This window comes from Hemicordylus capensis, chromosome 4 (assembly GCF_027244095.1).
Source record: "Hemicordylus capensis ecotype Gifberg chromosome 4, rHemCap1.1.pri, whole genome shotgun sequence".
NCBI classification, from domain to species: domain Eukaryota; kingdom Metazoa; phylum Chordata; class Lepidosauria; order Squamata; family Cordylidae; genus Hemicordylus; species Hemicordylus capensis.
In genome coordinates this window covers 231215555-231226809 of record NC_069660.1, presented here as the reverse complement: position 1 = coordinate 231226809, position 11255 = coordinate 231215555, and the positions used below count along the sequence as shown (strand labels likewise).

General features: G+C 46.0%; 1 protein-coding gene across 15 annotated transcripts in view; it reads left to right on the top strand.

Moving 5' to 3' along the window:
• CCDC102B (coiled-coil domain containing 102B) overlaps positions 1-11255 on the top strand; it is a 229725-nt gene that overhangs the window by 124252 nt on the left and 94218 nt on the right. The window lies entirely within an intron of this gene.

Sequence of the window (11255 nt, the reverse complement as noted above, 5' to 3'; positions counted from 1 at the left end):
TTTCAGCATTTTCCTGTATCACTGCTGTCAGATATAAGTGTTCCCCATAGTCTGGGAAACATACTAGTGGGGATTCGAACTGGCAGCCTCTCAATGTAGCAATTTTTCCTGACTATAGTCTAGAATGATGCTAGCACCACCTGAACATACCTGGGAGAGATCAACTCCTTCGGAGTCATCTAGCCTAGACATATTGAGAAATGCCATATTGGTCCTCTTATCCAGGATTATATTTAGGTGCCAGATGTTTTACCATCAACTGACCTAGCATACTACTAGGTGATTTGTTGACTTAGGCAACTGAGACATTGTTGACTAGGAAAGGGACCAGAAACAGATTTGTTTTAATTGTCTAGCCCCTTCTCCTCTTACCTAGCTAGCAAAGGGACTAGCAGTCACTGTCCCACCATCATATCATATCCTACATATCATATCACATCATATCACCATCTATAATAGTTTAAACATAAGTTCAAGATTATAGTTCAATATCATAAGTCAAGAAATGACCCAAATAACAATAAAGGGTGACATAGGGCAGCAATTGTACTCTATCCTGTAGGAGAGCAGCCTAAATCCCATTATAACCAATGGAGTGGGTTACTCATGACTAATTGAAGTTCCATTGCTTTCAACAGGACTAATCATGACTAACTTTAGCTAGAATGTGGCCCCAGTGTTTTGGCCTTGCTTGCTGTAGAAAAAAATGCAGTTTATTTTGCACTTCTGCATTGTATTGGTACAGGGAAAATTGTGTTTGTAAACTTTGATGCAAAAAATTTCTACCATTTAGGAGATTTCATTTTCTTGTTCAGACTAAATGTTGCAGGGAAGTGTTTATCGCTTTTAATAGCTTCATGTCTTCTGTTCTATTTAAAACGTTGCCTGCTGGACAGAATGCTACTTTCTGAAAACATGCTCCTTCATTTCTTGCCAGTTGGCATTAGCTAGCTTTTATTAATTAGCTTTTATATCATAACAGTATATAGAAATTACTCTCTTCTCAGCCTCATAGTCTATTTTATTCATGGCAGTTCACCATGATCAGATTAAGCTGGGGAAAGAGCTGGTGCAGTGGTAGCACTGTTGGGTGATGGTTACAGTGCAAGGCATCTTACAAGTGGAAGGCATCTTACCTTAGTGTTATCAGAACTGTACAGGAGTGATTGGCTAGGCACTCTGGCTATGCTTTTGGGCTAAAGTGGGGAAATTAATTCAAAGTCTCTAATGAGGGTACAGTTCTGTCACAGTATCAATTTACACAAGTCTGATGTATTGGAAAGAATGAAGAGATAAATATAGTTTCAAAACTTTATTTAGGGGAGAAATGGGGAAATACAGAAGGCAAAAGAGTCATAGGAACATAGGAAGTTGCCATATACTGAGTCAGACCACTGGTCTATCTAGCTCAGTATTGTCTACACAGACTGGCAGCAGCTTCTCCAAGGAATCTCTCTCAGCCCTATCTTAGAGATACCAGAGAGGAAACTTGGAACCTAGATCCTCTTCTCAGAGCAGATACATCCCCTAAAAGGAATATCTTATGGTGCTCACATGTAGTCTCCCATTCAAATGCAAACAGGGTGGACCCTGCTTAGCTAAGGGGACAAGTCATGCTTGCTACCACAAGACCAGCTCTCCTCTCTGATTGCCACAAGACCAGCTCTCAGTCTGGTTAGCAAATTCAAAAACTTTGGCTAGCATTTCTTTAAAAGAGTCTAATTAGAGGCTTTTACTAGGAAGTGCCTGGAGAGGAGTGGGGAGGCAGAAAACAAGGTGAGGGAGCTTAGGGATAGATGGCTAGATATATTAGTATTTATTTAAAATATTTATACCCAACCCCTCCAGTACACTATTGCTCAGTGTTCACAACTTTAATTAAAAGATCCAATGTAAAAGTAAAATAAGACTAATAAAATTAACCAGATTTAATTTAAACAAGTTAAAACAAGGCTTAAACCACATTTAATATTACATTTTTAAAGTACCAAATTAAAAGTTGTTTTAAAAGCTAAAAATTGAGATCTATACAAACTAAAGAATCTACCAGATATAAACAGAGATGGGACATTTAAAAGCCTCATTAAAAAGTTCTGTTTTCAATGATTTTAAAAAAAAACTGAGAGAGGAAGCATGGCAAAGCTCTTCAGGAAGGGAGTTCCAAAGCTGAGGGGCCACAACCAAAAAGGCCCTGTCTACAGTCCCTTCTCTCTGGTATTACCTATCATTCCTGCGTGCATTTGATGCATGAAGCTTGGGCAAGATGCCTCCTCACGAGTAGAGAGTGAGGTGCAGCTGGGAAGAGAGGGGAGGGGCAGCTGCTGCAGTTCGCCTATGTGTGAGAGTCCGTGTCTAGCAGCCTCCAAGAGTCTGATGGATTCTGATGTCGTGTGGCTCTCTTGGGGCAAATATACTGCAAAACATGCCCTGAGGCAGTTGCTGATTCAATCAGGTAGCTATCCCAACCTATGGATCAGGGAGATCAGGTGTGTCCTTTTGGACAAAGGCAAGGGTGGGCTGTGTAGCTGTCCATATGTATGAGGAGAAGAGGGGCTGGGTTTTTGTTTTGTTTTTTGCTATCTCAAGACCATGATGTCCCAGGTACAAGAGGCATGTCTTTTATTTACCCTTGAGCAGCTCATCCCTTATCTTCATTAGCCAGTTCCTCAGACTTAATTTGATGAGAAATGGTGTATTTGTGCTTCTCCTGCAAGGCATTCCAACTGCTATCTTGGGGATGGAAGTATGTGCACCCTGAACAATTTGCTTTTGAAGGGTCTATTCAGCTGACTTTACCTCCATAATGGCGTACTTAAGGGGGTAGGCACATCTGGTATTCTACCAAAGAAAACCACAGGGCTCTGTGGGTACCAGGATTCTAAATCGACTTGACAGCACACTTTGCTTTACTTACATCCTGTTTTGGTTTGGTTTGTTGACATTTGAACCTGAAGGCACTCTGCCAAACCCAGCCTGGGGCTTTATGACCAAATGTTGCCAAACTACTAGAACTGAGCAAGTTGAAAATTTCATGGAGACTATGATCCAATAGTCTTGTGCTGTTAGTGCATCTGATAGAGGGGTGCTTTTTTGCATGGCCTCAAAATGTGGTGTGCTGGCAACATTGGCTGCTCCAGTTCTTGTCTAAATTATCATTTTGCTGTAGCCACTATTGAGGCCCTTGAGGAGCCACCTACACTTCCTTCAATGCCATTAACATATCACCAACAGTCTCCATATTTGTGTTGTTAATTGCATGCTATGAGATGCCATCACCTAGTTTTTGTTTGCTTCATCTAGCAGGCAGGTCTGGTAGGTTGGTCTGTGAGGAAGACTCAGTTGTGAGGAAGACTCCAGTAAAAGATACACCAGCCAACATCCTAACTAATGCTCTAGTAATCTAGAGTCCTCCTGAGCAGATACTTGCTGATCTCTTCTTTCCCTTGGAAGCACTCTCTAACACCCATAAATATATCCCTGAGGGTTGCACAGCCCTTGGGGACTTTTTAGGGCTGGGGTAAAGAGAGATCGATGAAAATACACACACACAGAGTGGGAGCTGGATTGTGAAATGCTGTAGAGGCACTTTTCTTGCAGTGCCTCTGCAACTTCCTTTAGAATGTCAGCCACCAAAAAGAATAGCAGTTCTGTTGGGGAGTTGCAAAATAACAGAAAATGGAATGCTTGAGGCACTTGAGTTCTGTTTACATCCAAACAGATAACCATGACATTCTAGCCTAAGCATTACACCTATGTTTTTCACATATATTGGTTCAATGACAAAACATCTTGGAATCAATAAAAACATCAACCTGATTCAGATGTTATTCATTCATTCATTCATTCATTCATTCAAAATATTTCTGAACCGCCCAAAACTTGAGTCTCTGGGTGGTTTACAATTAAAATCATTCAAAACATTAAAAACATTTAAAACCCAGTATTAAATATTTTAAAACTATAAATCTAATTAAAAGCCTGGGTGAATAAATGTGTCTTCAGTGCCATTTTAAAAGTTGCCAGAGATGGGGATGATCTTATTTCAACAGGGAGTGCATTCCAAAATCCAGGGGGAGCAACAGACGAGGCCCATTCCCAAGTAGCCGCCAGACAAGTTGGTGGCAACCACAAACAAATAGTTCCAGATTATCTTAAGGTCACGCTGTGTACAGCAGTGCAAAAGGGGAGGAAGTCCCACTCCTACTGTGTTGATCATCCTTGTGGCCTGCCACTCGTGCTTACAGTGCAGCTCACCTGAAGTGAGAAGAGCCCTGAACATTATGGTGGACACTTCCATGACTGCAAGGTTGGATTGATCCAGCCTTTCAATCATTGAAGCACCTATCATCATGCTTAGGGTTCTTCCCACTTCAGACAAGCAATCATGGAAGCACAACCATCATGGGTAGTGCTTTTTTCTCTTCAAACAAGCCACACTTTAAGCCTGAATGGTGGGGAATGAAGGAGATTGACGCAGTGGAGGTGGGACTTCTTTCCCCTTTGCGCCGCTGGACACAGCTGCAGTGGTGGGATTTTATAACATCTGAATCAGGCTTCTATATCCAGTCATGCTTTCTAGATCAACTAAGTAAAGCTATGACATCAAGATCAGCTAAATCCTTCCCAATATTAGCTAATTGCTCTTTCTTATTCAGTTTCCTTGAAGCCCAGATACAAGCATTTGCTAGCAATATTTAACTCTATGCAGATAGTCATTCCATGTACATCTGAATGCATGATGATAGAAGGTTAGTACTGTGGATAGTGGTGTTTTGTCTCTCCCTACTGGTCCTGCCAACTCCCTGCTTTGCAGGTGACTCCTGCACAGATTTATGTGAAATGTGGTCCACACACACATGGACAAATGTGTTGGTACCCCTCCATGAAAAAAGAACCCACAATTGTCTCTGAAATAACTTGAAACTGACAAACGTAATTGGCACCCATCATTGTTTATTCCACATTTAACATAAATCAGACTTTGCTTTAGAGTTTTGATGCAACAGAATATTTCAAATAATAACACAAATGAAAATGGCATGGACAAAAATGATGGACCCTTAACCTAATATTTTGTTGCACAGCCTTTAGAGGCAATCACTGCAAACAAGCAATTCCTGTAGCTCTCCGTGAGACTTCTGCACCTGTCAACAGGTAGTTTGGCCCACTCTTCCTTAGCAAACTGCTCCAGCTGTGTCAGGTTTGAAGAGTGCCTTCTCCAGACTGCATGTTTCAGTTCTTTCCTTAGATGTTCGATGGGATTCAAATCAGGGCTCATAGAAGGCCACTTCAGAATAGTCCAATGTTTTGTTCTTAGCCATTGTCACCAGACCCTAGCCCAAGAAGACACAGACACTGATGTTTTGGGTATAAAATGGGCCGCAACTTTATTATCCAATTATTTAATTGACTTGAGCAATGGAGAATAGGAGGGTACAAACTCCATCCCCCCCCCCATGACCGTGCGGGGCTGTCAATGCAGGGTTCAGACTCCCCAGTCCTAGACCTTGCCCTAAATGGGTGACACACCCTGACTCCGGAAAGAAGCAGGTGGAAAACCTGCTTCTGTCCCTTCATAGCCAATCCAATGGAGTCTGGGCATTTCCAGGGCTTCACACCTCCCGGACCACCGAGCCCTAGGATGTGCAAAGTCCTGGATCGGCTCTATGGCCAACCATTCTCCCTGGGCCCCACAAACCACAAGGGAGCGACTGACCACCAAGCCTACTTAACTGCCCAAGAGTGCTCACCGATGTTAAATCCCTTTAGCTAACCCCTAGCCCGCACTGTCCTTGCCACCCAGGGAGGTTAGCCTAGCTTAACTTCCCAGCCCCAAGACCCTCCAACACCATGACAAGCCCCCTTTTCGAGTTCGCCAAATGCATGTCACATCTCTCTACTGACAAATGGACCCCGTCAGGCCTAAACAAAAGCGGCTGGGAGTGAACCAAGCCCGGCTGGGATATAACCGCCACGCCAGATGAGGTCACCAACCTCCCAATAGCGGCTGAGGCTTTCTGCCGTGCCCGCTCAACACCCCTCAAACTGTGGGTTCCATGCCAAATGTGGCGCTGAATCCACTCCACCCACACTATTTGAACCCTGGGAATCCAATCTCTCACGACTCCAAAGTCTGAGGAGGCCTGCCAGATGATGGAGAGCCTGGTCCACTGACTCAAGTCATTTTCATCCAGATGAACTACCAAAACCTCTGGAGGGGCCCTTCTGGCTAAATAATCTCCCAAAACTGACAATAACTGTGACCAAAGCATCCCACGCATCCCCAACCAGTAGATGCGGGCACACTGACCAAGACCAAGCTCGGTCCCCATCTGGGAGGTGCTGGCCCTCTTGAAAGCCCAGAAAACCAGTGAATGGCCGCAGATGAGAACTCGAACAGGAGCCGCTGCCCCTCCAACACCTGCCAAAGAAATAAACAGTTGAGAAAGCGTGTCACTGCTAGCCCAAGCGCCATAGTGCACTGCGCACTCAGCCAGAGCTTAGGAATGCAAACCTTAGCGCACAAAGTGCAGAAACACCTTGGACCGCCACCGGCCGATCCATCGGACATCAGCATCGGACAAACCCAGCCAGCTGGCTGTTGTGGCAGCCCCAATACAAAAAGAGTGCAAGCTGAATTCATGTGCCGGCTCACCTAAGGAGGAAAGCACCTTCTTCAACACAGACCACAATTGATACTGTGTCAATGGGCCTCCGTCCTTGTGCTGAAAGAGGCATTCCTCTGAGCTAGGCCACAACGCTAAATAGCGCCGAAGCACGTCAACAGGGAAAACCCCAGTCCTTGGCCGCTGCCAGCCTCATCATCTGCCCGCTGGACCTTTGGTCCATCTTGGAGGATCGCAGAAGCAACCGAGCTCCCCCCCCCAACAGGTGTACATCCCTAAGTTGAAGGCAGCGCTCCCTAGGCGCCCACCCTGTGCAGGGCAAAACTTCGCTCGGCCAGAACACGCCAAAGAAAGAAACCAACATAGCCGCCTGAAACAAGACAACCTCCCACTCGGAACTACAAACTGATTGAAACTTACCAACTAACCTGGTAACTAACTCAAAAGTAAGAGGCCACCTACTGTTAGAACCCCTAGGGCTCCCCCGGGCCCACCCTTCCAACATACAATGAACATGGCAATCGCCTGTGCTGTCTGGGAACCCCCTAGCCTGGGCTGCAAATGACAGCATGGACACATAGCCCGCTATTGTAGAAACTGCCCTACCCTCCATGTGAAGCTGAACCAAAAACTGCATAACATGGGCCGTGGGCACAGGCCACTCCTCGGGCATACCCAGGCGGCGCCTAAAGACAGAAAATGCTACTACTTTTGCTGAATAGCTAACCCTGGTGCTGCACACTAACAAGGCCTCAATGGCTCCCCCGGCTTCTACTTGCCGAGCCACCACAGTGCTTCTGGCATAGGCTCCAGCTCCAGCAACGCCTACGGCACTAGTTCCCTGAACCGTTCCAGCAGAAAACGAGAAAGGGCATCGGCGATATTATTCTGAAGCCCCGAGACATGCCGGGCCACAAAAAGAATGTTAAAACGAAGACATCGAAGCACAAAAACCCACAAAAAACCCATGGTGTGTGCAGACCAAGAGGTCTGAGTGTTGACAACGTGCACAACCGCCTGATTGTTGCACCAAAAGCGCATGGTAGAATTGGCAAGCTCTACCGCCCACAGGTGTACCGCTGCTATACAATAGGAAAGAACTCCAAAAAGGTCAGGTCTCGTGTCACACCCCTGTCCATCCAATCCTGGGGCCAATGCTCTGCGCACCATTTACCCCTAAAGTAAACCCCCAAACCCACACCGGCTGCAGCATCCAAATGCAGTTGGAGATCAGCTTCCAGGAGCTGCTATGCCCTCCAGAAGGATACCCCATTGAAATTCCTCAAGAACTACTCCCACACCCTCAGATCCTCACAGATACCCAAAATAACTCGCACCCTGTGGTGGGGGGAACGAAGCCCAACCATTACGTCACAGAGGCACCTCAAAAAGGCACAGCCAGGTGCCACCACCCTACAAGCAAAATTAAGATGCCCAAAGACAACCTGCAGCTCCCAAAGTGTAACCTTCCGCGCCCACCCCATCATCATCATCATCATCATCATCATTATTATTATTAACTCGATTTCTATACCGCCCTTCCAAAAATAGCTCAGGGTGGTTTACACAGAGAAATAACAAATAAATAAGATGGCTCCCTGTACCCAAAGGGCTCACAATCTAAAAAGAAACATAAAATATAAACCAGCCACAGTCACTGGAGGTACTGTGCTGGGGGTGAATAGGGCCAGTTACTCTCCCCCTGCTAAATAAAGAGAATCACCATGTTAAAAGGTGCCTCTTTGCCAAGTTAGCATGGCTCCAATCAATTCCAACAAAACCCTAAGCTTATCCTGAGGCAAACGCGAGCAATGGGCCACGGTGTCCAGCTCAATAGCCAAAAGGCTAAACTGGTGGCAGGGCCTTCGGTCTTGTCCCAAGCTAACGGGACCTCTAACTGTTAAGTCAATTGGGTAAAGCAGCTCAACAAATGCTGGCAATCAGAGGACCCGGCTCGGCCTATAAAAAGAAAGTCACCTGGGTAATGCAGCGTGGACCAGATGCCCGCCCTAAGTGCCCACTCCAAAAAAGTGCTGAAAGCTTCAAACACCGCACAGGACACTGAGCAGCCCATTGGGAGGGCCCGGTCGAAATAAAACCTACTCTCAAATGAAAAACCCAAGAGATCAAAATCCGCCGGGTGCACTGGAAGAAGACGAAATGCAGACTCTATGTCACATTTCACCAGCAAGGCCCCAGCCCCACAAGAGTGCACCACCCTTATCGCCTCATCAAAAGAGGTATAGCGCACTGAACACAACGCCTCAGGTATGCCATCATTCACTGAATTCCCCTTGGGAAAAGAGAGGTGGTGAATGAGGCGATACTCACCCGGGGACTTCTTGGGGACCACTCCTAACGGAGACACCCTCAAGTTCGGGAACAGGGGCTGATCGAAAGGGCCTAGAACTCTCCCGGCCGCAACCTCTTTACCTATCTTACGTTCCACCACAACCTCCATGCCAACAAGCAACCATAAGTTAGGGGCCATGAAGTCCAATCACTTGGACTCTGATGGTATCTGGAAACCCTCCACGAAACCCTTACTAAGAAACACCACAGCCCTTCTGTCAGGATAATCCTGCAACCACAAAACCATTACTGGCAGTTTAACTGGACTGGGACCCTTTACCTGCAGGTGGAGGAGGGGGGTTCCCCTTCTTTCCACCCCCTTGTCGATTGCCTGGGCCAGCACCCCACCCTTTCATGCGTGGGCAGGTAGAGTTGGGATGTCTCGCCCCACACAGCCCACAGGCATGCCAAAATCCGCATGGGTTCCTGGAGTACCTACCCCCATTGTTAAATTCCCAGCAGACCAGTTGGGGTTGAACCCACTGCTGGCCTGCAAGGATGAGCTGGAAGGCCTAGATAAGAGGTGCCCACTATCAGACCACTCCCCTTCCACATTCCAAGAAGGAGACATTATCAAGAGCCAAGACTCCTGGAGAGGGAGGTCCCAAGGGAGGGTTGGGTCCAGGGCTGCACGCATGCGAAAATTTTCCACACTAAACCATGTGTGTGTGTGTGTGTGTGTGTGTGTGTGTGTGTGTGTGTGTGTGTGAGAGAGAGAGAGAGAGAGAGAGAGAGAGAGAGAGAGAGAGAGAGAGAGAGAGAGAGATGGGTGCCCTGTGCCACTTCCTGTCACTGTATGATCAACATCTCCCCCACAAAAATTATTTTAAAGTGTCATGATTCTATAAAACACGTGACTGTTCTCTCCTTTAAAACCTGTGCAACTGTAACACTGCTATTTTAAACACTAATAGTCTTTTATTGATTTTGTCTTTTCCTTGTTGAGCTCTTTAAATTTAAACAGCTGTTCTGCCAGCAGTTGAGCAAGGTAGCCTGAGGCATCCTTCTGTTGTCTTTAACAAGGATTCATGCCCTCTTGTAGTAAGTCTTTAGGTCACATTAGGGTTGCTTGTTTATTAAGAGATACAGCATTAAAAACGGATGTTTCTCTGGAGAGTACCAAAGCTATGATTCCTGAAAAGTAAATTATTTGAATACTAGCAGCCTGCTTCCCATGTAGATTCTAACTACATCTGATGCAACAAAATGTGCTGAAAGAAATTATTAACACAAAAGAATTATCCTTCTAATGGTTGATACTATAATTCAGATGACATAAGTTAATGGAGGAACTGTTTGTTTTAAACCTGTGTCTGCCCTAATCACATATAAACTGGGGTGCTATGGCTCAATCTTAAAATCAGATTGTCAGAGAGGGTCTGGTAAACACCATAAATGCATCCCTGAGGGAGGGTAGGATGCCTCCTTGTCTTAAGGAGACTATCATTAGACCACACTTGGAAAAGCCTACATTGGACCTCTCAGGCAAATATAGGCCCATCTCTAATCTTCCATGGTTGGGCAAGGTGATTGAGAGGGTGGTGGCCTCTCTCCTCCAAACAGTCCTGAAGGAAACTGATTATCTAGACACATTTCAACCTGGCTCTCAAGAAGGCTACGTGTTTTTGAGACTGCCTTGGTTAGCCTGATGGATGATAGCCAATTAGGGCTGCCTTCGGATATAACAGCAAACCACGTGTCCAACGGACCTGCACTTTCCCTCATTCCCCTGTGCTCTCCCAGATGATCATCCTTTGCTGTCTTCCAGACTGCAAAGAGGGAGTAACTGACAGTATGAGCTTCCTTCAAGGCAAGAAGGACAGCCGTAGCAGCCAATTGTGCTTTAGAGGGGAGAAGCTTACTCCCCTTAACTTTGTTTTGTGCAGCTTGCTGGAGTTTGTGCTGACAACATGCTGGAGGTAATGGACCCTTGGTTGGGTGAGTGAAACTTAATTCCAACCAAGGGTTCATTCCAAGGTTTGGGAGAAGTATCGGAACTTTGGTTGGGTCCAGGAACTGCAGTTCAACTTCTGATCATTTGGATGTCATGGCTGGCTCGGGGAGGGGGGGGGCTGAGGTGAGTTTGCCTCAGGTTCCATGTGACATCTGAAGGCAGCCTCTGACATTGTGACTCTGCTGATCCTTTTGGATCTGTCAGCAGCTTTTGATACCACTGACCATGGTATCCTTCTGGGTCGTCAGGAAGAGGTGGGATTAGGTGACACTGTTCTACAGTGGCTCCATTCCAGCATCTTAATTAGATTCCAGATGGTGTCA